Below are 26,556 nucleotides of genomic sequence, written 5' to 3'. Positions count from 1 at the left end.
AGGAGTTTTAAACTCAAAAATAATAAGGTATTTTTATCTCTCCTCTCTCCTGGATCAAACCAAATCAAAAGGGAGTCAAACTAAGTCCAAATCTTGTCCAAATTCAGCCGTCCAAATTCAGCCAAACTGAACGTGAAAGATTCTAGAACCTAGTTGGACTTGGTTAGAGGCCTCTCTCACCTATAAATAGATCCTTAGCCCTTTGTAAAAATATATGTGAACTATACCATGCCAGTATCATACTCAAATAATGATATTTTCTATTATCCTCTAAAAATCCACTACAATTTGGAGAGAATGGAGTTTCTCTCTCTCTTCAACCTTCTTTGGAGCCTTCATCAACATACTAAACTAATTGATTGGTTGGGGGTCTCTCCTTAGACTAAAGAATCAAGCAAAATAAGAGGTAAAGTGTGATTTATGATCTTTTTCTTAATTTCTAAATGTTTCTCACTTCTCAACCCCTCTCAAGCTTGAGAAGTATTCAATTGAATGGCTCTTTAATGCAATTGAAGCTCTCTAATGGATTTTAGTGATTAAACACATAAAGTTTTCATTTATGCTTAAATTAAAATATTTTTTTAAAGCATATCTCTCTCCCCCCCAAAGAATGGTCATTCCTATGACTTATTCTATATTCAATTAATGCTTCTCATGGAGAAATTATTTATTCACAAATCAAACTCTAGGCTTGTGAAGCTAGAGGTTTAAGAAAATAGTTTTTATACTTATATGCTTGAAAAATATGGTAATACTATGGGATAAATCCATAAATTGGATTTAATGCTAAAAGATAGTTATACTATCATAATTATTTTACTATGTCTTATTCTTTTCATAAAAATTAAAAATTGCCAGTAAAAATAGCAGCGAAACTATGGTAAAATTTTTAAGAAATCGATGCATAATTCATACTTATGCATAACGTGAAAAGAGGACTTCCTATCATATTCTAGGATTGAATATCCTAGGTTAAAAGAATGGTTTTTGTCACATTCAATGGAAAACTAAATTTTTATGTGAAATTAAATAATTAAGAAATGAGAAAATTATGGTAATTATATTTAATGATAAAAGAGAAATTCCTATGACATTTGGAATTCAATAATTTAGATGGGAAAAGAGAAATTCCTAGCATATTGGAATTATTGGGATATTTTATCTAAATTCAAAGATGAATTTTAGATAAATTTATTTTATCTATGAGAAATATTTAAATGGTAAAAGTGGAATTCCTATGACATTTGAAATTCAGTCATTTAGATGGGAAAAGAGAAATTCTTGGCATATTGGAATTGTTGGATACTTTGTTTAAATTCAAGATGAATTTTAGATAAATTTATTTTATCTATGAGAAATATTTAAATGGTGAAAGAGGAATTCCTATGACATTTCGAATTCAATCATTTAGATGGGAAAAGAGAAATTCCTAGCATATTGGAATTATTGGATATTTTATTTAAATTCAAGAAGAATTTTAGATAAATTTATTTTATCTATGAGAAATATTTAAATGGTAAAAGAAGAATTCCTATGACATTTGGAATTCAATCATTCAGATGGAAAAAGAGAAATTCCTAGCATATTGGGATTATTGGATATTTTATTTAAATTCAAAGATAAAATTTAGATAAGTTTATTTTATCTATGAGAAATATTTAAATGGTAAAAGAGGAATTCCTATGACATTTGGAATTCAATCATTTAGATGGGAAAAGAGGAATTCCTAGCATATTGGAATTATTGGATATTTTTTTTAAATTCAAAGATGAATTTAAGATAAGTTTATTTTATCTATTAGAAATATTTAAATGGTAAAAGAGGAATTCCTATGACATTTGGAATTCAATCATTTAGATGGGAAAGAGAAATTCCTAGTATATTGGAATTATTAGATATTTTATTTAAATTCAAGATGAATTTTAGATAAATTTATTTTATCTATGAGAAATATTTAAATGGTAAAAGAGGAATTCCTATGACATTTGGAATTCAATCATTTAGATGGGAAAAGAGAAATTCCTAGCATATTGAATGTGGATATTTCCCATGACATTGAATGCAATGCAAAAAGAGGAATTCCCATGATAATTGAGGTCCAAAATTAAAAGAGAAAAGAGAAATTTTTAGTATTAATCATCAAAAGTGGAAATATGGGTAGAATTGATTTCTGTAAATCCCATGAAATCTTTAATTCAAAAGAGAAATATCGAATATAGTTCATTTGAGGAATTGAGAAAGAATATGGAAATTGTCGTTGACAAAAAGAACCTTTATCTAGACCAAGTAATTGACAAAAATTTAGAAAAAGTCCCATTATTGGTATCAAGGTAGTAAAAACTACTAAAAGGGAAGAGAATGTGGAGCGGATGTGATAAGATGTAATTGGGATGTGATAAGATATAAATGCGATGTGATAAGATGTAAACGGGATGCGATAGGATGTGAATGGATGTGATAAGATGTAAATGGGATGTGATAAGATGTAAATGGGATCTCATAAGATGTGGTGTAATGAAAATGAATGTGAATGAGATGTGAAGTAAATGGATGTGGATGAGAATGAGATGAGAGGATATGTGAAAGTGTGAGATAGGAAGTACATGGATGTGGATGTGGATGTAGATGTGTAGGTGAAAGAATGGATGTGGATGTGTATGTGAAAGAATGGATGTGGATGTGTATGCAAAAGAATGGATGTGGATGTGTATGCGAGAGAATGGATGTGGATGTGTATGTGAAATAATGGATGTGGATGTGTATGTAAAAGAATGGATGTGGATATGTATGCGAAAGAAGGGATGTGGATGTGTATGTGAAAGAATGGATGTGGATGTGGATGTGTATGGATAGATGTGGGTAGTCGTACATGTGAACGATTGGATGGATGTGGATGAATGAGATGAGATGTGTATGAATGAGATATGATGTGGATAGATGTGATGTGATGTAATGTGGATAGAATGTAAGGGATGGGATGTGGATGTGTATGTGAAAGAATGGATGTGGATATGGATGTGTACGGATAGATGTGGGTAGTCATACATGTGAACGATTGGATGGATGTGGATGAATGAGATGAGATGTGTATGAATGAGATATGATGTGGATAGATGTGATGTGATGTAATGTGGATAGAATGTATGGGATGGGATGGTGATGAGAATGCATGTGATGGATGTGATGTGAATGAATGTGATGGACGTGAATAGATGTGATGTGATGTGAATCAGGATGTGAATGAATAAGATGTGATGTCATGTGAATCAGGATGTGAACGAATGAGATGTGATGACATGTGAATCGGGATGTGAATGAATAATATGGGATGTGAATGGATGAGATATGATGTGATGTGAATCGAGATGTGAATGAATGAGATGTGATGTGAAATGGATGTGATGTAAATTGGGATAGATGTGAATGGATGATATGTGATGTGAATAAATATGATGTGATGAAATGTGGATATGGGTAGATGCGAGTGGATGAGATCTGATGAGGATAAATGAAGAAAGATGTGATGAGAATGGAAATACATATGAAATGAATGTGGATTGATGTGGAACAATGTGGAAAGACGAGAGTTCGTTATGGAAACTGTATTTATGACCTATTTTTAAATGACTGTTTTATGGTCAAGAATGCTGGGGAAGCATTTTGACCGTCTTGTGAATGAGGTCGTGGAGACCTAATTGATAAAGTTGCAACAGCCGACGGAGAGTCAAAAGAGGACGTCTCGCGTAGCAAGGTCGGCCGAGGTCTTGACCAGCCTCGGTTCGATTTAAATGGTGAGCTTCCCATACGGTGGATGAGGGACCAAGGAAGCGGCCTATGAGTGAAGCGCTAGGTGACCCGAAGGATCCTAGAGGGTGCTGATCATACGGTGCTTGGGCTCTGGGTCACCGAAGATACCCACACGTGCATCATGGAAGATATTGGAACAAGGAGTAAGAGTTGTTTTCTGAAACTGGACATGGATCTGGTTGATTGACCTTGCTGGTCCTCAACGGATGAGTCCATGGCTCTTTTATATGGATATGATGGTTGATCTTGCTGATATTTAACGGAGATTCCATTTTGATTTTTATAAGTAAATATATTGCTGGGTACTATGAGCTAGGAACTATCGAAAAGGCCCTTGAGTGGAGAGGTGGTGAGCGTTCTGGTTGCCAATGATGCCATAGGTACACCGATGAAGGAATGATTGGAAATTAGGATTCAACCGGATATTTTGGATTTAACCGGATATTTTGGATTCAACCAGATTCAATCGGATATTTTGGATTCAACCGGGTATTTTGGATTCGATCAGATATTTTGGATTCAACCGGATATTTTGGAGGATTTTCATCAGTGACACTATGGTTTCATTAAATGATTGTTTTAAAGATAGCTGAATCTATGGAAAAGGCAATTTCATATGGGGTGTGTAAGTGGTGTGACTAGTTTTAAGTTTGCATGAAAATTTGGCTAGGGGGTGTGGGAACTCTTTTCCCTGGTACCCAAGACAAAACCTAACCAAATTCCTAATTGGATCCCATCACTACAGTGTTTGGGTGGTTGGCTAACCCATGGGACTGGCTGGACTGATGGATCCCTAAAATGAGACTCAATTCTATTATGGTACGATAGGTGAAGTAAATCTCAGATAAAAATTGTTCTATGGAAAAGAATCAATGGCTGTGCCTCTCAATGAGGAAAAAAGCATTGGTCTCTATGATCCAAGTGCAAGTTTCTTCCTTGATCTGACCGAGTGTCTTTACAGGTTCGTTCGGATCAGTTTGGTTAGTGATGACCTTGACTAGGTTAGAGTAAAAATACCCTGGACAAATTCGCCTGTGTTTTCCAGGCGGGGGAAGTTTTTTCGAGTTCGGTTTTGGAAGAACCGAGAGACTAGTCTCTTGTCCGGATATCCATGGGCGAGGCCTCGAGTGAGAGGCTCTGCCCCATGCTAGAAGTGCTACTTCCGCTGCTAGCACCCCAGAATTCGTTGCGCGGAGGGGGCAGGGATCTTTCAGCTGGTATCAGAGCAAATTGGCTAAAGTGGATCAACCGAGAAGCCAAAAATGTAAAAATTTATAAAGTAGTAGTAAAAGGTTGGAATTGTGTGATGAAATTCATACAAATTGATATTCAGAATGAAATTCATAAATTAGTAATTGGGTCTTCAAATGGAAGTACCGCAATTGTATGGAATCCCTGACTTGATTGAGACCTAGACATGATGGTATTTACCTTATAATTCCAAGGACCGTGACTACCCGTGTATACCGAGGGTATAACTGGAGCTCTTTACTGGCAGTATATACGAGTAAATCTAAGACCTTGAAATTATAAGCAAAAATGATATCCAAATGATGGATTCGAATGCTGATTGATATGATTTTAAAATTCTGGTTGAGAATTGATGAGTTGATTTGGATTTTGATTAAAAAATGATGATTCTTGAATTTTGGTTGAAAATCGATAAGCTGAGCAAAACCACAATGAGGATGAGGATGAATGGGGCGAGTCCTTGTGATGATGTTCGTAACTGGAATGATGATAATGACTTCAACAAATCATTATGAGATTAGTGGATATTGTGTTGACAGATTGTTACTATTAACACTTGACCTAGTGGATCAAGTTAAGGGATGACAAATTAAAAGCCTGTATAATTGAAATTCCCATGGAGGAATGTTCAGATGGAAATTTCAGTCTAATGGACCATTATTGTGTTAAGGATATGAATGATATGATCTGAATGAATTGTTATCTGATGATGAGTTCTTTATAAGGGATCTTTATCCTAGGATTCTATTGGGTTGACCAGACTATAAGGAACCCGAGAATCAGTTGGTTCTTAAGGGAAAGAGTTATCCTCTAGTTTGCGAGATGAGGACATCTCGCGTTTTTTAAGTGGGGTAGGATGTAAGATTCCTTCCTCCAGCTTTTGAGGTGTACAAGTGTAAGAACCTTCCTTTCTGATCTTATAATTATTCCCCTCTGTGAAATAAAAGAAAGATCCTGTTTACCCTGTTTTGACCTGGAGAGAGAAAATGTCTAGAGGGAGGTAATCCAAAATTTAGATATTTTTGGATATAAAAATCCTTCTAGTGTCTAAAATGGTTTCCCCTGAGATAGAAATTCAAAAAGAACTTTCCAATGTGCAATTGGGATTAATTAAAAATAGGTATAAAGGACCTTAGCCTAAGGGTCTAGATTTCTAGAAAATTTTGAATTATGGTCCAATTAAGGTTCTTATGGGGGCCAATAGGATCAATCCAAGTGTGGGGAGGAGACAAATCCAATTTATGAAAGAAAAATACCCAAAAATGAGTAAATGCCCACATAAGATGAAGAGTTGACTGAGTACAAGGTTTATTAGTAAAAAACTATGAATATTACCTTTAAAAATGAGATATTTTGGGTATAATGATACATTTTTGACACCTTGGTAAGGAGAAGGGGGCTTTTAAAGGAGGCGCCTATTTCACATGTTTGGAGGAGTTTTAAACTAAAAAATAATATAGTATTTTCATCTCTCCTCTCTCCTAGATCAAACCAAATCAAAAGGGAGTCAAACTAGATCCAAATTTTATCCAAATTTAACCAAACTGAACGTGAAAGATTCTAGAACCTAGTTGGACTTGGTTAGAGGCCTCCCTCACCTATAAATAGAACCTTAGCCCTTTGTAAAAATATATGTGAACTATACCATGCCAGTATTATACTGAAATAATGATATTTCCTATTATCCTCTAAAAATCCTCTACAATTTGGAGAGAATGGAGTTTATCTCTCTCTTCAACTTTCTTTGGAGTCTTCATCAAAACTAAACCAATTTATTTGTTGGGGGCCTCTCCTTAGACTAAAGAATCAAGCAAAATAAGAGGTAAAGTGTGATTTATGGTCTTTTTCTTAATCTCTAAATGTTCCTCACTTCTCAACCCCTCTCAAGCTTGAGAAGTATTCAATTGAATGTTTCTTTAATGCAATTGAAGCTCTCTAATGGATTTTAGTGATTAAACACATAAAGTTTTCATTTATGCTTAAATTAAAATATTTTTTTAAAGCATATCTCTCTCTCCCCCAAATAATGGTCATTCCTATGACCTATTCTATATTCAATTAATGCTTCTCATGGAGAAATTATTTATTCACAAATCAAACTCTAGGCTTGTGAAGCTAGAGGTTTAAGAAAATGGTTTTTATACTTATATGCTTGAAAAATATGGTAATATTATGGGATAAATCCATAAATTGGATTTAATGCTAAAAGATAGTTATACTATCATAATTATTTTACTATGTCTTATTCTTTTCATAAAAATTAAAAATTGCCAATAATAGCAGCGGAGCTATGGTAAAATTTTTAAGAAATTAATGCATAATTCATTCTTATGCATAACGTGATAAGAGGACTTCCTATCATATTCTAGGATTGAATATCCTAGGTTAAAAGAATGGTTTTTGTCACATTCAATGGAAAAATCATTTTTAATGTGTAAATAAATAATTAAGAAATGAGAAAATTATGGTAATTCTATTAAATGATAAAAGAGGAATTCCTATGACATTTGGAATTCAATCATTTAGATGGGAAAAGAGAAATTCCTAGCATATTGAAATTATTGGATATTTTATTTAAATTCAAAGATGAATTTTAGATAAATTTATTTTATCTATGAGAAATATTTAAATGGTAAAAGTGGAATTCCTTTGACATTTGGAATTCAACCATTTAGATGGGAAAAGAGAAATTTGTGGCATATTGGAATTATTGGATATTTTATTTAAATTCAGAGATGAATTTTAGATAAATTTATTTTATCTATGAGAAATATTTAAATGGTAAAAGAGGAATTCCTATGACATTTGGAATTCAATCATTTAGATGGGAAAAGAGAAATTCATAGCATATTGGAATTATTGGATATTTTATTTAAATTCAAGATGAATTTTAGATAAATTTATTTTATCTATTAGAAATATTTAAATGGTAAAAGAGGAATTCCTATGACATTTGGAGTTCAATCATTTAGATGGGAAAAGAGAAATTCCTAGCATATTGGAATTATTGGATATTTTATTTAAATTCAAAGATAAATTTTAGATAAATTTATTTTATCTATGAGAAATATTTAAATGGTAAAAGAGAAATTCCTATGATATTTGGAAATCAATCATTTAGATGGAAAAAGAGAAATTCGTGGCATATTGGAATTATTGGATATTTTATTTAAATTCAAAGATGAATTTAAGATAAATTTATTTTATCTATGAGAAATATTTAAATGGTAAAAGAGGAATTCCTATGACATTTGGAATTCATTCATTTAGATAGGAAAAGAGAAATTCCTAGCATTTTGGAATTATTGGATATTTTATTTAAATTCAAGATGAATTTTAAATAAATTTATTATCTATGAGAAATATTGAAATGGTAAAAGAGGAATTTCTATGACATTTGGAATTCAATCATTTAGATGGGAAAAGAGAAATTCCTAGCATATTGAAATGGTAAAAGAGGAATTCCTATGACATTTGGAATTCAATCATTTAGATGGGAAAAGAGAAATTCCTAGCATATTGAATTAGTGGATATTTTATGAGAATTATTTGATGATAAAAGAGGAATTCCTATGACATTGAATGCAATGCAAAAAGAGAAATTCCCATGATAATTGAGGTCCAAGAAACCAAATGAGAAAAGAGAAATTTTTAGTATTAATTATCAAAATTGGAAATATGGGTCGAATTGATTTCTGTAAATCCCATGAATTCTTTTATTCAAAAGAGCAATATCAAATATAATTCATTTGAGGATTTGAGAAAGAATATGGAAATAGTCGTCGAGAAAAAGAACCTTTATCTAAGCCAAGTAATTGATAGAAATTTAGAAAAAGTTTCATTATCTGTATCAAGAGAGTAAAAACTACTAATTGGGAAGAGAATGTGGAACGGATGTGATAAGATATAATTGGGATGTGATAAGATGTAAATGCGATGTGATAAGATGTAAACGGGATGCGATAGGATGTGAATGGATGTGATAAGATGTAAATGAGATATGATAAGATGTAAATGGGATGTGATAAGATGTAAATGGGATGTGATAGGATGTGGTGCAATGAAAATGAATGTGGATGAGATGTGAAGTAAATGGATGTGGATGAGAATGATGAGATGAGAGGCTATGTGAAAGGGTGAGATGGGCAAGACATGGATGTGGATGTGGATGTAGATGTGTATGTGAAAGAATGGATGTGGATGTGTATGCGAAAGAATGGATGTGGATGTGTATGCGAAAGAATGGATGTGGATGTGTATGTAAAAGAATGGATGTGGATATGTACGCAAAAGAAGGGATGTGGATGTGTATGTGAAAGAATGGATGTGGATGTGTATGGATAGATGTGAGTAGTCGTACATGTGAAGGATTGGATGGATGTGGATGAATGAGATGAGATGTATATGAATGAGGTATGATGTGGATAGATGTGATGTGATGTAATGTGGATAGAATGTATGGGATAAGATGGTAATGAGAATGAATGTGGTGGATGTGATGTGAATGAATGTGATGGACGTGAATAGATGTGATGTGATGTGATGTGAATCGGGATGTGAATGAATAAGATGTGATGTCATGTGAATCAGGATGTGAATGAATGAGATGTGATGACATGTAAATCGAGATCTGAATGAATAATATGGGATGTGAATGGATGAGATGTGATGTGATGTGAATCGGGATGTGAATGAATGAGATGTGATGTGAAATGGATGTGATGAGATGTGATGTAAATTGGGATAGATGTGAATGGAGGATATGTGGTGTGAATAAATATGATGTGATGAGATGTGGATATAGGTAGATGCGAGTGGATGAGATCTGATGATTGAGGATAAATGAAGAAAGACGTGATGAGAATGGGAATACATATGAAATGAATGTGGATTGATGTGGAACAATGTGGAAAGACGAGAGTTCGTTATGGAAATTGTATTTATGACCTGTTTTTAAATGACTGTTTTATGTCAAGAATGCTGGGGAAACATTTTGACCGTCTTGTGAATGAGGTCGTGGAGACCTAACGGATAAAGTTGCAACAGTTGACAGAGAGTCAGCGGATAAAGTTGCAACAACTGAAGAGTCAACGGAGGACATCTCGCATAGCAAGGTCGACCGAGGTCTTGACCAGCCACCTCGGTTTGATTTTAATGATGGTGAGCTTCCGGTACGGTGGATGAGGGACCAAGGAAGCGGCCTATGAGTGAAGCGCTAGGTGACCTGCGAAGGATCCTAGAGGGTGCTGATGACCATACGGTGCTCGGGCTGTGGGTCACCGAAGATACCCACACGTGCGTCATGGAAGATATTGGAACAAGGCGTAAGAGTTGTTTTCTGAAATCGGGCATGGATCTGGTTGATTGACCCTGCTGGTCCTCAACAACAATGGATGAGTCCATGGCTCTTTTATATGGATCTGTTGGTTGATCTTGCTGGTCCTCAACAACGGATGATTCCATGGCTCTTTTATATGGATCTGTTGGTTGATCTTGCTGATCTTCAACGGAGATTCAATTTTGATTTTTATAAGTGAATATATTGCTGGGTACTATGATCTAGGAACTATCAAAAAGGCCCCTGACTGGACAGGTGGTGAGCATTCTGGTTGCCAATGATGCCATAGGTACACCGATGAAATGATTGGAAAGTAGGATTCAACCGGATATTTTGGAGGATTATGATCAGTGACACTATGGTTTCATTAAATGATTGGTTTAAAGATAGTTGAATCTGTGAAAAAGGCAATGTTATATTGGGTGTTTAAGTGGTGTGACTAGTTTTAAGTTTGCAGCTACATTCTTTGAGTAAATCAGAATGTCATCAACATTAGGGAAAAAGGGAGCTCATTTTGGGACCTTGTAAGAAATTCACTATTTTTTGATTTATTTCTCTCCTAAAAGATCTCAAAAATAATAAAATATGAAAACGTGGCTCAGAACTGTCAGTAAGGACTACTGAACTGTCAGTTCAGAAAAGAATAAGATAATCTTTTGTCTAACTAACACGATTTTGCATTAAATATCTCCTTAATTTTTTTTGTTTCTCGAAGATTCCGCATCTCTTTTGACGACGTGTCTCATAAAGAATCCATCACTGAACTTAATGATTGTATGGATACCGCCACACTTCCAAACTTCATGTTACAAAAAGACTATGAGATTGACAAGCCAACTTTGCAACCTCAGAAGCACAAAAAATGGCCGATACTAGTGAGTTACAATCTCAGAAGAAGCGATTATACCATCTTCACATCGACTTAGAAGAACAATATGCTCCAGCACAAAAAAGACGAAAGGATACGATGCTGAATGCTCAACAACGGGAAAATATGAGAAGAGAAGGGCTCCAACATATTGACTTATGGTGTGATGGAAGTATATATCCAAAATGTCTAGTAAAAAACTTTACACCTCCATTTGTCAATCCAACCACACTACTGAGGTTTGCGAGCGATGGACAAAATGGACTTCTTGGTTATATTTCAGCACAGTCTGCATTTGCAGAAACATATAAAACAATGTACCTACAAGAAAAGGGGGCCAGGATTCAAAAGATAGCTATTCGTGCAAAATTGGAGCAGTAGTTGCAGAATGAAATTGAGGAGCATTCAAAGAGTAAAAAAGAGTTGACAAGATCAAGAAGGAAGAGAACCGTGCTTAGAGACAGACAACGAAGCAGGAAGATTAAAAACATTGCAAATTTGAAGGCTGGTACTGGTGGATGCAAGCGAAGAATTCAAGAAGCAAGGTTAGTTTGTAATTTTTTATTTTTTATACTCAAAAATGCTCTCAAATGACTATATCTATTTTGTCCATTAACGCAAAACAGGATTGGAAGTGTTGAATAATGTAGGCATATTGTGTTGTTACTATAGGAAACTATTGGAGCCTGCAAAAGAAAATATGGATCCCAACCTTCTTCCAGTTAAACAAATGAAAGGATTGCTTTCTTGTGGTGTAGCAAAAGGTTTGATTGAAGAAAAAAAATACAAAACAATCAAACGCAATGTTGTAGAGGACTTTATATCCAATAATCAAGTTGATGGTACTACAATCCAAGAGGCTCTTGATGTTAGTGGAGTTAGCAGGAAGGGATATAGTTTGATTTTCCATGCGATATCCTCAACTTTGAGAGATCAAAGGATTAAACGAGTTTTACTGCCAAATCCAGCAACCGTGTGGAAGATAAGAGGTCATTTGAATGAAAGTATAGATGAGTTTATTGGACCATATATCCATATTGAAGAAATATTTCATGGTGCTAAAGGAACCACTGTGTATGACCCTTGGAATAATATATTTATAGATCTACAACAACTTCAAAGAAGAATGGTCGAGTTTTATGGAATAACATTTGAAGAGTGCAAAGGCATTTTGAAATTTGTTATCAAACTGGATGAGTGTGAGGTTGTAAAGGAAAAGAAAATGGAAAGGATTACTATCACATTGATGAATGGAGCACTTGATACATCATTGACTGAAGCGAGTTCGAAGTATTTTAGTGTGCAGTCGGAGAAACACATATGGTGGTTGGGCTCGTTCCAGGTATGATCATTTTTTATTTCGTACTTGATTTTAGTCAATGTTTTCAAATCTTTTATAGTAAGACTTTTGTTTTGTATAATCATAGGTAAAGACAGAAGACCATGAAACACTAGATTGGGTGTTTCACCACACGGAAATACCAAGAATAATTAAAAGACAAGTGCAAGGAGAGAATCTCCATGTTGCAGGAAAAGGTGATTTTCAAGTAGAGTGGCACATGGCGGGGGATCTTAAAACACTTAAGTGCATGTATAACGTTAGTAAAGGAGGTAACTCAAAGTCTCCTTGTCTTTACTGCAAAGAATTAGCTCAAGTAATGGATTCCAAATGGTGGAAGAGAGCACCTAATAGAGATAAAGTTGACCCTGACTTCAAGGCCATTCTTGACATTCCACTATGTAATGTTCACATATGCACATTGCATGCTCTATGTCGAATTATTGAGAAATTGGTATTTTTGTATATTGGATTTGCTTGGAAACTCTGTCCCGAAAGAAATAGAAAGGATGCTCTTCATGCATTCGAAAAAGTGTTATCCGATATAGGTCTGCATGGAGGTGATGTTCATATCACAAAGGATTTTAAAAAGTCTACCAATGGCAAGGAGGTACCAATCAAGCCCTCTATTGGTGGTGTTAAGGCAAGAAGATTCTTGTCTCGACCTAAACACAGTAGTAAGCAAGGAAGGCAAGGTAGAACAGTTTCAAGGATTAGTTATGGATTGTGGAAGCAAGTCCATAATGCCGTGAAAGATCATGAGGCAGATGGGGAAGCACGAAATGTGAAGGCAGAGGTGTGGAGGTCTCTTGATCAACTCTTCATGTTCTGTGACAATGTAACATGGACAAAGAGTGATTACAAGAACTTTGAAGAGGCAATTAAACATTTTGGGAAGTCAATGAAAGACGCGTGGACAGCCTGCAATATAACTCACTACATGGTAAAGTGATGTCTTCTTCTTTTACTTAAGTGTGATCCTCTTTTCTTTTATAACTTACTATGCATTCTTCTGTCTCTGTGAAAACAACATATCATCTACAACCACCTTCCCTATTTTGTCAAAAAGTATGGATGCCCAACAATTTGGTCTACCCAAGGCATGGAGAAGTCTCACTACATGGCACGTAATGCATTTTTCAGACACACACAACACTATGGAGGGAGTCAAAAGGCAAATAGTCTGAAGGAAGTCTTCCAATGGTTTTACCGAGGCATTCTACAAAGGCTACATGCTAAAAGAAAAGTTGCTAGTTCCAAAGTCAAGCTTGCTTTTATTCTAGCCCAAAAGCAAAGACGAAGACAAACTTTGGACAATTCAATGGCAGCAGAGAGACATAGACAATGGAGGGATTCGAAGATATTTAGAAACCATAAATGGACAAGTAAACATGAATAGCAGTTTGTAACTTATTGGTGTTATGTCCACATGTTTTCAAACTCAATCAATAGATTTTTATTCTGTGGAACAAGTGACTCTTGGTGTTATGCCTATATGTTTTGAGACTCCATCAAAAGTATTTCTTTTGTGAAACATGTGATCTATATTAACAAGCATCAATACATCCATGAGCTACACACAAAAAATTCAATCAATACTACTTAATTATGCTAGACACACTATTGATCCTTACCAATAAGGTACTGAGTGTCAAACGCTTTTAGAAGCTACTGAGTGTGGGAAGAGTACTGAAGTGTCGTACGGTGATGGGACAAATGCAAAAGGGTACTGATCGTCCGTACGGACAAGAAACTGATGAGGATCAAAGACTTTGTACAAATCAGTTCAACTTCAACATAATGTTTGTGCTATATTTGATGACTAAATCCTATTACTCCCAAGGCCTGCGAGTCGGAACTCTCTTTTTGAACTTGATTGGACTCTTTTTCTTCCTTGTTGGCTTGATGTCGACTTTCTGTTTATCAATGCTTGCGTCTGTTTCTTGTCTGAGAGGGGTATCCTTGTCTGAGAGGGGTATCCTTGTCTTCAGCTATCTCCACGTGTTTTTCTTCTGTTTATCAATGCTTGCCTCTGTTTCTTGTCTGAGAGGGGTATCCTTGTCTTCAGCTATCTCCACGTGTTCTTCTTCTTGGATTGTGTGGCCTGATGCAATCATGGGTGGCTCTCGAAACCTTATGAGCTTGTGTTTTCCATAGCCCTCTAGACATTTGGGCTCCTTAACACCACATGCTAATGCATAAGAAGTGTAAGACAAAAAGTAAGAGGCCCTAGAGGCCTGCTTATTCACATAATCCCCAAATATATCTATGGCGGACAACCTCTCTATTAAAATGATCTTTTCCTTTTGCCATGGAAGATCATGTCCACCTAAAACCCTAGACAAACATTTAAAGAAGTAAACAATGGCTTCTCCATTGTTGCTCAACTGTCTATGGTAAATCAAGATCTTAGCACTGCCTAGATCATGAATATAATGAGCTAGGCTTGACATTTTGCCAAACCCAGCCGGCCTGCTTCCACTTGTTCTCTGGAGGAATGTGTCATCCTCAATTTGTAGCTGCCATGTATCAAAAGATTGGAGTGAGACAATAATACATAACTACAAAACATTTAAACACAAGATAAAGTATTTGATTTAAAGTAATAATATCATACCTTCTCATTTTCATCAGCAACAAGAAGTTCATCTTTCCAAAGATTTATTCCTCTCCCCTCCAGTCCAGCCTCTTCTTTAAGCTTTTCCTTATGAAGTGCTGAGAGATTCATAGCTTCCTGGGTGAGCTGGGAAGGCAGCTTCATCTGGCTCTTGGAAATTTTCAGCCTCTTTGAAACAAATAGTAAGGGCCTCTGCAGGATCAAAAGTTGTTTCCAAAGCTAGCAGTGAATGGTCATCCTCTATGCCAACCTCCTTGTCAAGCCTTGAAGCCTGGGCAATAAGGGAAATGGCATAGTCCTCCCTCAAATTGAACATACACTCTATATCATGGAGGAAAACATAATCTTTACCACCAATCAAGACACCTGGAAGCATGGGCACTGCATAGTTGCTGCTCTGAACATCAAAATCTTCAACTGGCTGTGCTGCCCTAAGAGTTTCAGTCCTCAGTTGAACAAGGTCAAGAGCAGCGACTTGCAGCCCCTCATCCTCGAGGTTGATATCTTCTTCCTGCTCTGCCATATCTGTTGCCACAGGAATATCCTCTTTTACCTCCGCTACAGATATATCTTCTTCTTCAGCCTCCTGCCCTTGCTCTTCTAGAGATTGCTATTGGAAGACAATGTACATAAGGAATGCCATGTTTTCCTCAAGCACTCTACACTTTCTGGTGTGCAAGTTACAGCTGAATTTATATTCCTCAGGCAGGCTGTCAAACCTTCTATTCACATGGTACCTCAGCTTGTCAATGGAGACAATATGATTTAAATGCACAAAAACCTTTTCACCTTCCACAATCCTTCCTGCCTCTGTCAGTTGTTTGAAGGTATCCCAATGGTCTGAAAGAAAATCTCTGTGATGCTCCAAAACAGAGCTCATAGTGAACTCCATGTTGAAAATACTGTGGTATATGTGGAAGTTCCTCTGAGCCTTGCACTTGTGAAGAAAGTCAAATAGGAGCAAATGTGGAGATTTGTCCTGTTCTGGTTCCCTTCCTTTTGAAAGGGAAGACTCACCTTTCTGCTCTAGTCTCTTGCTTTTTCCTGAACAAAAATTTATATACCATGAATTCTATATGCTGACATATGCAATCAGGTAATGTATAGGATATCACCAAACAACTCTCTTCATGAGCACACATGAATCACCTGGTGATTGCTGTGGTCTGAGTATAGCAGCAGAAAAGTCCAGCTTCCTCTTGAAAGGAGGGGCCTGAGAATCAACTGTTCCAAAGCGAAAAATTTTCTCATCATCAAGAAAGAAATCCCCAGGGACATAGAAAGCAAAACAACGAGGAAACAGTGAAAACCAAAAGGGACACAAAAATTTGCAACAAAATGCGATGCAGAACCATTTGAAAAATGTCAAGTGCTCTCCTCGCATTTTGTTGCAAATTCTACATTTCTATTGACATCCATCTCCAGTCAAATGCTAGGGACATCTCACAATGTTCTGGACAATAAATGGCACCAGGAGGAATTCCCCAGGGCAGAAGAGAGCAAAACAAAGAGGAAGAAATAAAAACTGAAACTAATATCAGAATTTGTAGGAAAACGCGATTTGGAGCATTTGGAAAATGTAAACCACTCTCCTCGCATTTTGTTGCAAAATTCTAAGTCCTATTCATATCCATCTCTAATCAAATCCTAGTTTGATCTACCAGATTCCTAGGCACAGAGAATCAAGAATTTTATAGATGGAAGAAATATATATCAGAAAACATTGGAAAGGGTATAGATCTCTGACCTTTCTTTTCCTCTCCCATACTGTTGGAGTTGCCCTGGTGATTCTCTTGCTCTCTTCCAAACTTGAGCTGCAACACAGGTAACCTGGAGATCTGGCAATGGTAGCAGTCTTCAGAAAGGTTACAGAGTGGATGGAGTGTGTTGGGTAGGAAGTGATCAAAGTGGGAAGGAAAAGGATGATGGGAGGGTGCTGGCAGGGATGGAAGATGGGGAGGGAAGAGTGTTAATGGATCTGATTATGAAATCATGATTGGCACAATTTCCAAGGCAAAAAGTGACTTTCACACGTGTCAAATTTCAAATTCCAAAAGATCTCTGTGGGACCCACACGTGTTTAAAAATGACTATATTTCACACGTGTGGTATTTAATAGCTCCTTTATTTGTATTTTACAATAATCTACTCTCCTAACTCAGTTCTCTTGCATCTCTGCCTCCCTACTCTACACCATCAGCATCCAAACCAGCAGCAGAGGTTCATCCGCAACACAGGATTCTCATCATCAGCACAGCACACCTACAGATAGCTTCCAGGTCAGTAAGACAATCTATTTTCTTCTCTTCTTGTTTAATAGTATATTAGGGTAAGGTACTGATTGATGTGATGTAGGTTAGATATTATGATAAATATTATATGCATTTCTCAGATTTTTTCCAGTGCATGTAGAAGCAGGAAGACTTTTTATTTGGGCTTGTTGAGTGAGAGCTTGATCATTTCTTGCTTTCTATAGGCTCAATCCATGTTGCACCAAGCTGTATACACACTGAAATGACTAAAGGTATGCTCAAGTATGCAACATCAAGAATTTGCAGTAAAACGCGAGGAGAGGGCTTTAGAAATCTCAAACAGCCCAAATCGCATTTTGTTGCAAATTTGAAAATGCTTCTTCATCCACCCCTTTCATTGTGATTTTGTATCTTTCTAGGCTATTCAAGGCTGCATACTCCTTGCATAAACTCAATACATATTGTTTATAGTTGAAGAGACAGAGAATTCATTGTAGGAATGCAATAGCATGTTGTTTCAAGTATTTGCAGAAAAACGCGATGATGAGCTGTTAGAAATTTCAAATTATCATAATCGCGTTTTGTTACAAATTGTTCAATTTTGCTTTATCCAATTTGTCATTACCTTCTTTTATCATTCCATGTTCTCCATGGTTGTAATCTTTTTCCATTGCTTTGTATGCAGCTTTTCAGAGTGATGGCAAGAACCAAGGCAACTGCAAGGAGGTCTGGCAAGGGGCCAGGGCTTGCAGCAGCAGTAGCTGGGGCTGATATCAAGGAATCTAGTGTGCCTCCAAAGGGAAGAATTGCACATGGCAGGAAGGGGAAGCCAATGAGCATGCTGCAGCAAAAGTCCAAGAGGTTAAAACATTCTGCAGGTGTGCTAAAGGAGATCAGGAAACAACAAAAAGCTATAGGCTTTGCAATCCCCAAGGCACCTTTTCAGAGGCTAGTGAGAGAAATTTGTGATAGCTGGCACCTTGGTTTCAGGTGGAACACGACTGCCATTCTTTCCTTACAGGAAATGGCAGAGGATTACTTGGAGAAGTACTTTGAAGATGCAATGCTTGTAGCAGCCCATGCTCACAGGGTAACTCTGATGGCCAAGGACTTCAACACATTGTCCAGAGTGAGATGGAGGTATGACAAGCTGGTCCATTCTGTGGAATGGCAGGACATAAAAATGAGAGACATATTATTAATTCCACCTACAAGGAAATTGAAGGCAGACAAGGTGAAGGTTGTTGAAGTGACCCACTCAAAGAGCACCAGAGGGAAAGCTGCTTATGAGGAGTCACTGAAGCATCAAATAGAAGAATCCAAATCTGCTATAGATGTGGAGACTGTACAGATGGAGCTGCAGATACAGAGAAGGTTGCAGGAGCTGGGCCCTAACATAGTTGTCCATATTGAAGATGATTTTTCAGAGAATAATTTTGACTTGACAAAAGCATGCTTGGCAGCATTGGCTCATAAGAATGAGTATTGCTCAGATACTATCATTCTTGCAATGCTCTAGTAAGTGTCTTTTATTTTACATTTGTTTGCAAAACAATCCTTATTGTACCTCCTCCCTTACACCTTACCCTAATTATTGTTTTGTCTAATGTAGCATGATGAGAAGCTGGCTGAACCATGCTGTACAGCATACAGTTCATATTATTGATCCTGCAATTTCCTTCAAGTTAAGAGATCCAAAGGAAACTCCCATGGATATTTCCAATTGGTTCAGACACTGTGATTTTGATCATGTTGATATTTTGCTACTTCCATACCATAACAAGTATGTGGGTGGCTGCTTCTTTTGGGATTTTTCTTCAAGATTGAGTACTCTTGTAGCCTTTGATTTCTTAATGCTTTTTTCCTTATGCAGTGACCACTGGAGCTTTGCTTCTATTGACATCCAGCAGAAGCAATGTTTTTTATTCAACTCTCTTAAAAACACACACAGAGAGGTGAAATTGTAAGTGGTTTGTGTGCTATTTTTAACTTTAAACTTCATTATTTGGATTTAATGCACACTAACTGAATTATATGTATTGCAGTTATATTAGAAGACTTCTAGATGCATTGGATCACTGTCCTCCTAATGTCAATCTTTTGGATTCAATAGAGCCAATAGATGTAGAGGTAGAAAGTTGTTCCCTCTACTGATGTCTATTTCATGCTATGCATTTGCTTTGAACTTATTGAATAATTTTATTTTGTTCAGATATTAGCAATTTCTAACATATCTTTTCAACTATCCAGACACCACAACAAGATGATTCAAGTAGCTGTGGGGGCTGGAGAGTGCTGATTAGTGCCAAATATATACTTTCAAGCTATTTTGAGATAGGACAGCCAGAGCTTGTAAGAAAAAATAATTTTCATTTAGCTTCAAAAAATTTGATATTGGTACAAAGTGTTCTAAATCATCATATCTCATTGCAGATGAGAGGAGATAGCTTCAGCTCGAACTATGTGTATAGTTTCAAAGCTGATATAATTTGGAAGTTTTTGAAGTATGCCTCCCCCAAACCTATTGTACCAGCTACTGTCGAGTTGGGTGAGAGCTCTAAAGTCCGAGAAGGTGTCATACACCTTGATGACACAGATGATGCAGATGTGGTGCCACAGGAACAAGGACCTAGTGCTGATGAGGAGAAGCCACAAGAACAAGGACCTGCTGCTGCTGATGTTATTGAGGAGATGATGGAGCAGCAGCAAACAGATGCTCCAGGGGCAGTAGAGGAGACAATGGAGCAGCACCAAGAGACTGTACACGACAGGATGGAGCAGCAGAAAATAGATTCTCCAAATAAAGATGATACGGTGAGCTTGGACCATGTAGAGCAGCCTCTAGATCAGCCTGTAGATAAATAGAAAATTGTTGTCAAGAATATGTTCTACATATATAATTAAACACTTCTGTACAGAATTTTACTTTATTGAATATAATACCTTTGTTTATGGAGTCTGTGTTATCTCAATTTTCAAATTTTCAATGTCTTTGCATTTTATTGAACTCTCTCTTCTTTTGAGCACCTGCAAAAAAGCAATATGAAACAATAGGGTAAAGTAAACTAATAGCAGTGCTTAATGAGACTAGGATAAGTCACATGGTATACCTTCTTATTGTTGTAGATAAATAAAAAGTCCTTTGAAATAGAACCTTCTATCTCAAATAGAATGTCATTGCGCAATTGAGCTAGGGAGCAACATTGTCTTAATGAGATATTGACTAGCACATCACCATTCTCAACAACATCAATATCAAGAAGTTTATTTTCTGCACCAAAAGAATCTTCATCTTGATCCATTGGGACTAGTTTTGTACCTAGCATTCGACTGCGCTTATAATAAAAAGAAAAAATGAAATTTTGTGATGCAACCATGTACTTCAGTTGCATAGAAGGTTGGACAACCTCACAAAACACTGAACTACATGTCTTCTTATCCCAACCTTTATCCAAAAATTGTGGCATGCATGCCAGACTTGTTGCTTTAACTGTGAACATTGTTTTTGAAACCTTCACTGGAAAGGTATTAAACAAGTCTACAAAAACTGTGAGAGGCATGCATAAAGAAATTTTTATTATCCTTGTGGCAATATTGGGCCTTAGAGCTTTCTGTACTTCTTTGAAAAGCTTGGCCCTATATGCCTCTGTAACACTAAAATGTGGGAGAGGCCAATCCACTGAATTCCATGCCGGAAGGTCTTGTTTTCTTAACACACCAGGTGTGTTTGCATTGTCCAACTGATAAAAATGATCAGTAAAAAATATACCGGATTGAGCTAGCTCTGTTGCACATCGACCTTGGTATTGTTGTTCTCCAGTCGATCCATGCAAAACATCTATAAATCCCAGAATACAATCGATGTTTTGCCATGTCTCATGTGATGAAGGGTATAAATCTGAAATAAAATAACACAAGAATGTCAATAAGCAAAGAAAGAAAGCTTTATCTTAAAAATCCATACACCTCATAAAGAACAAAACCAGAATAGAAAAATATACAATTAGGCCTATGTTGCGGAAGATCATTTGGATAGTCTCGCAAGACAAGTTCTTTATGCATGTACACATGCTGAATCAAAACTTCTTTCACCGATATCTTCCCTCTGGTGATTTTAAAATCTCGTACTCTTCCCTTCCATGATGCCAAGAAAATGTTTTTTGTCTGGGGTCTCTTTCTTTTGCTAGGTTGCATGAGCACCCATGCTCCTTTTGAAACACTAAACCTTTCCCAAGTTCCTTCCGTTTTGACTGTACTTGAATTCTCTACTGAAGAAATAGAAGAAGCAGGTCGACGGGGTAAGGATGTGTGGTATAATTCTGCCTTCATAGCATTATCATCCACAGAGCGTCTTCCACAAGAACGGCCATAGTTTTTATTCACCATGGAGACCTTGTGAATCTGTAACCACAGCAAAGTAATGTAAACAACATAACAAAGTGAAGTTTCAAGAAAGAGAAAGTGGGCAGACAGATAGTTGACAAGAAACATCTTACTCTAAGCCAAACAGGATCAAGGGAGCAGTTTTGGAAAAGAAGAGGCTGCTGCACAATGAGGCAGTGGTGTAGAATGGTAGACCTTTCGAAGGAAAGGCAGCACAACATTTCAAAGTTCAAAGGAAGGTGGAAGCGGGAAGGCCCTTGTCAGAGAAAATGTCAGACTAGATTCTATCTTCATGTCCAAAGATCTTGTGAGAATAAAAAACCAATCTCCACATTAATGTAGCACGCTTGTACCTACATAAAATATTGTTTCTTTTATCTATTTTCTCTTATTTTTGTGAATTTCCAACGTTACATTGGCCCTCTGTTCATTGGTTGAGAGCTTATTTTTCCAAACCGTAAAAGGCCCCAAAATGAGCTCCCTTTTTCCCTAATGAGAAAACTAGAACAAAATCATCCAAGTATTCTCTGAGGATGTCTTGCATTAGGCGATTGAATGTAGCTGGGACATTAGTTAATCCAAACGGCATATGACAGTAAATTCATAATGCCCATAGCAAGTATTGATGACTGTTTTCGGTATATCTTCATCATTGATCCTGATTTGGTAATACCCGGATTTGAGATCTATCTTTGTGAAGATCTGGGCTCCATTTAGCATATCCAGAAGCTCATCAATTCTTGGGATAGGATACTTATTCTTAACTGTCAGCTGATTTAGACCTCTGTAGTCCACACAGAGTCTAAGCGTTACATCTTTATTTTTTTGAAAGAGAACTGGTGCACCCCAAGGTGAAACACTGGGTCTTACAAACCTTGTTCTAACAGCTGTCTAAGCTGTTCCTTGAGTTTAATGGCTTCAAGAAAACTGGCATTTTGTACGTGCGTAGTGCTACTGGCTGAGCTCCGAGGGTTAATTCTATCACATGATCTACTTCCCGAATTGGAGGCATCTCTGTTAATTCTGCTGGGAATAAATCATCAAATTCATTTAACCATTCTGGTTCTTTAGCCTTAAGCTTTGAGTCTACTGGGTTCATTTTGACAACATAAATTTGCTGCTTCTTTCTAAGTCCTTTCAGCAACCTAGAAGCTTTTAACCATTCTGGTTCTTTACTAATTGAAGGTTTGGGGATCCGGAAACTCCAGTTCCTTGAACTTTGTTCCCGTGAAGGTCATGGAAGGAAATGGTTCCATTGTGACAGTGTATGTCAGCCTGATTTTTGTGGAGCCAATCCATTCCAAGGATCCCGTCAAAAACTCCCAGAGGTAAGACTTTGAACTGACAGTTGGCTACATTACCATCTAGATTGAACTGGATAAGATCTGTCTCATGGTGAGTGAAAAGAATCTTCCCACTGGTGGCCAATTCAACTTGCATAGGTTTCCCTGATTTCTGTTCTAAGACTAGCTTACGCAAGCATCCAGGGGAAATGAATGAATGAGAACTGCCTGAATCAATCAAAAGCTTAAAAGGCTTACCCTGATATTCTGCTAGAGTATGGATGACTGAGAACTGACGGTTAGGTCCTTGGTTTTCAATTGCAGCAAAGATCTGCCCTCTTTCCTCTTCTACTACATCTGAAATTGTGACTGCTCTGGTTGCTACAGTCTGAGGTGGAACTCTTTCTCTTTGGGGTTACTCTGGACAGAGGCAGATGGCTGAGCTGGAGTTCTTCTGGGATTACCCTGGCTTGGGCGAGACGGACCTTGATTCGACTGGTATGAAGGGGTTGGTCTCTGAATTCGGGGTCCTTGCCTTCCCTATCCCCTTGACATGGCAGGAGTCGGGCAGTCTTTCAGTTGGTGACCAAAACCTTGGCATCCAAAACATCGGTTTTCACTTCTGAGTTCATCCTTCTGATTTCTTGAAAGAGGTGGGGCTCCTGAGAAAGTATTCTGGGGGAAGGGTCTTCCTTCACTTCGGAATCTTCCTGCATCCTGATTTTGGAATCTTTTAAAGTTAGAGGGTGCAGGCTTTGGCGAGACCTTTACTACAAAGGCTTTGGCAAAATCTTTTGCCATTCTTACTACTTCAGCCATGGACACTGGCTTGGCATTTTTGACTAGTGTGTCCAAGGGTTTGTTCATTCCCCGAATGAACCTGGCCATGAGTTGTTCTTCATCAAGAGGTGGTGAATATTTGAGTAGAAGAGCAAAGGCCTGGTGATATTCCTCGATGGTTTTGCTCTCCTGCTTTAGCTCTAAGAATTCGTTCATTTTGATTTCCAAAAATCCAAGGGGACAAAATCTCTTTCTTAGATAGGTTTTTAGGTCGTTCCAGGACTGAGTATTTCTATCCAGATGGTTGGTGTCACAGTGGTTCCTCCATGCTACCCTAGCTGTTTCCACTATTTTCAGCCGGGCAAGAGCCATTTTGCTCTGCTCATTGTAGCCTGTGACGTCAAAATATTCTTCCATGGCTTCCACCCATTTCTCCACAGCCTCGCCCAAGTTCTCCCCTTCTCCTTTCAAGGGTCCTGGTGGCTAAGTCCTATGAAAAGCCTTGCGAACATCGGGGTCAAGCTCGTCATCTTTAGAGAGAGGGTTTGGTTGATGGCCACGGTTTCCTCGTCTCATGATTCTGCCAAAAAATTATATATTATTGAATTTTAGATTATCTACTTATTCATTTTTCCAATTTTTGTGAAAATTAAATAGAGGATTAAGAGAACCCTTATTTAAATATAATCATTCTATATGCATCTTTTTATGCATAAAATCTAATTCTGATGAAAGTCACACTTTATCATCATAAAAATCATTTATGATGAAAATCACACTTTTATTATTAAAAAAATATCTTTTATGCATAAAAATCATTTATGATGAAAATCACACTTTTAATATAAAAAAATATCTTTTATGCATATGTTTATGCATAAAAATCATTTATGATGAAAATCACACTTTTAATATTGAAAAAAAATATCTTTTATGCATATGTTTATGCATAAAAATCATTTATGATGAAAATCACACTTTTAATATAAAAAAATATCTTTTATGCATAAAAATCATTTATGATGAAAATCACACTTTAAATATTAAAAAAAGATCTTTTATGCATATGTTTATGCAAAAAAATCATTTATGATAAAAGTAACACTTTTATAATAAAAAATATTCTTTTATGCATACTTTTATGCATAGAAATCAATAATGATAAAAGTAACACTTTTATAATAAAAAATATTCTTTTATGCATAGAATTCAATAATGATAAAAGTAACACTTTTATAATAAAAAAATATTCTTTTATGCATACTTTTATGCATAGAAATCAATAATGATAAAAGTAACACTTTTATAATTAAAAAAATCTTTTATACATACTTTTATGCATAGAAATTAATAACGATAAAAGTAACGCTTTTATAATTAAAAAATATTCTTTTATACATAGAATTCAATAATAATAAAAGTAACACTTTTATAATTTTAAAAAAAATTCTTTTATGCATATTTTAATCATAGAATTCAATAATGATAAAAGCAACACTTTTATAATAAAAAAATATTCTTCTGTGCATACTTTTATGCATAGAAATCAATAATGATAAAAGTAACACTTTTATAATAAAAAATATTCTTTTATGCATACTTTTATGCATAGAATTCAATAATGATAAAAGTAACACTTTTATAATAAAAAATATTCTTTTATGCATAGAAATCAATAATGATAAAAGTAACACTTTTATAATAAACAAATTCTTTTATGCATACTTTTATGCATAGAAATCAATAACGATAAAAGTAATGCTTTTATAATAAAAAAAATTCTATTATGCATACTTTTATGCATAGAATTCAATAATGATAAAAGTAACACTCTTATAATTAAAAAAAATTCTTTTATGTATACTTTTATGCATAGAATTCAATAATGATAAAAGTAACACTTTTATAATTAAAAAATATTCTTTTATGCATACTTTTATGCATAGAATTCAATAATGATAAAAGTAACACTTTTATAATTAAAAAATATTCTTTTATGCATACTTTTATGCATAGAATTCAATAATGATAAAAGTAACACTTTTATAATTAAAAAATATATTCTTTTATACATACTTTTATGCATAAAAATCAATATGATGAAAGTAACTCTTTTGTAAAAAAAATATATACTTCTATGCATTATTTTATGCATAAAAATGCATAATGAAGGAAGTAACACTTTCATAATAAAAATTATCAATAAGTATCTTTCATAGAATTTAATTCTATTGAGAATCATTATTTTATAAAAATTAATCAATATGCATCTTTCTATGCATGAATGAAAATGACACTTTTAGAATACTCTAACGATGGGGATTACTCTTTTTGATTAATAAAAGATGAAATTTATTTCACAAATTTTTAAAAAATTTCGCCATAACCTCCTTTGTATGGCTGACCATTTTTCAATTTTTAACTCACTAAAATTAATTAGAAGTTCACCAAGAGTATTTAAATCATTCTAGTGTAAACATTTTCTACTTATTTAAGAGAACATTATGAAAAACTTGATTTTATCCAATAATCAATCATCTAGGATAAAGAATGGTTGGATTTACTAAAGAAGAGAGGGGAATGCCTTTTTTCAATGAGGCATAACATCATTTCATTTTAGAGAAGACAAAAAATCATA

The sequence above is a fragment of the Cibotium barometz genome, chromosome 25 (genome assembly GCF_041138505.1).
Source record: "Cibotium barometz isolate CiBa-2024 chromosome 25, ASM4113850v1, whole genome shotgun sequence".
Lineage (NCBI taxonomy): Eukaryota > Viridiplantae > Streptophyta > Polypodiopsida > Cyatheales > Cibotiaceae > Cibotium > Cibotium barometz.
Note: the sequence above shows the minus strand (reverse complement) of the source record.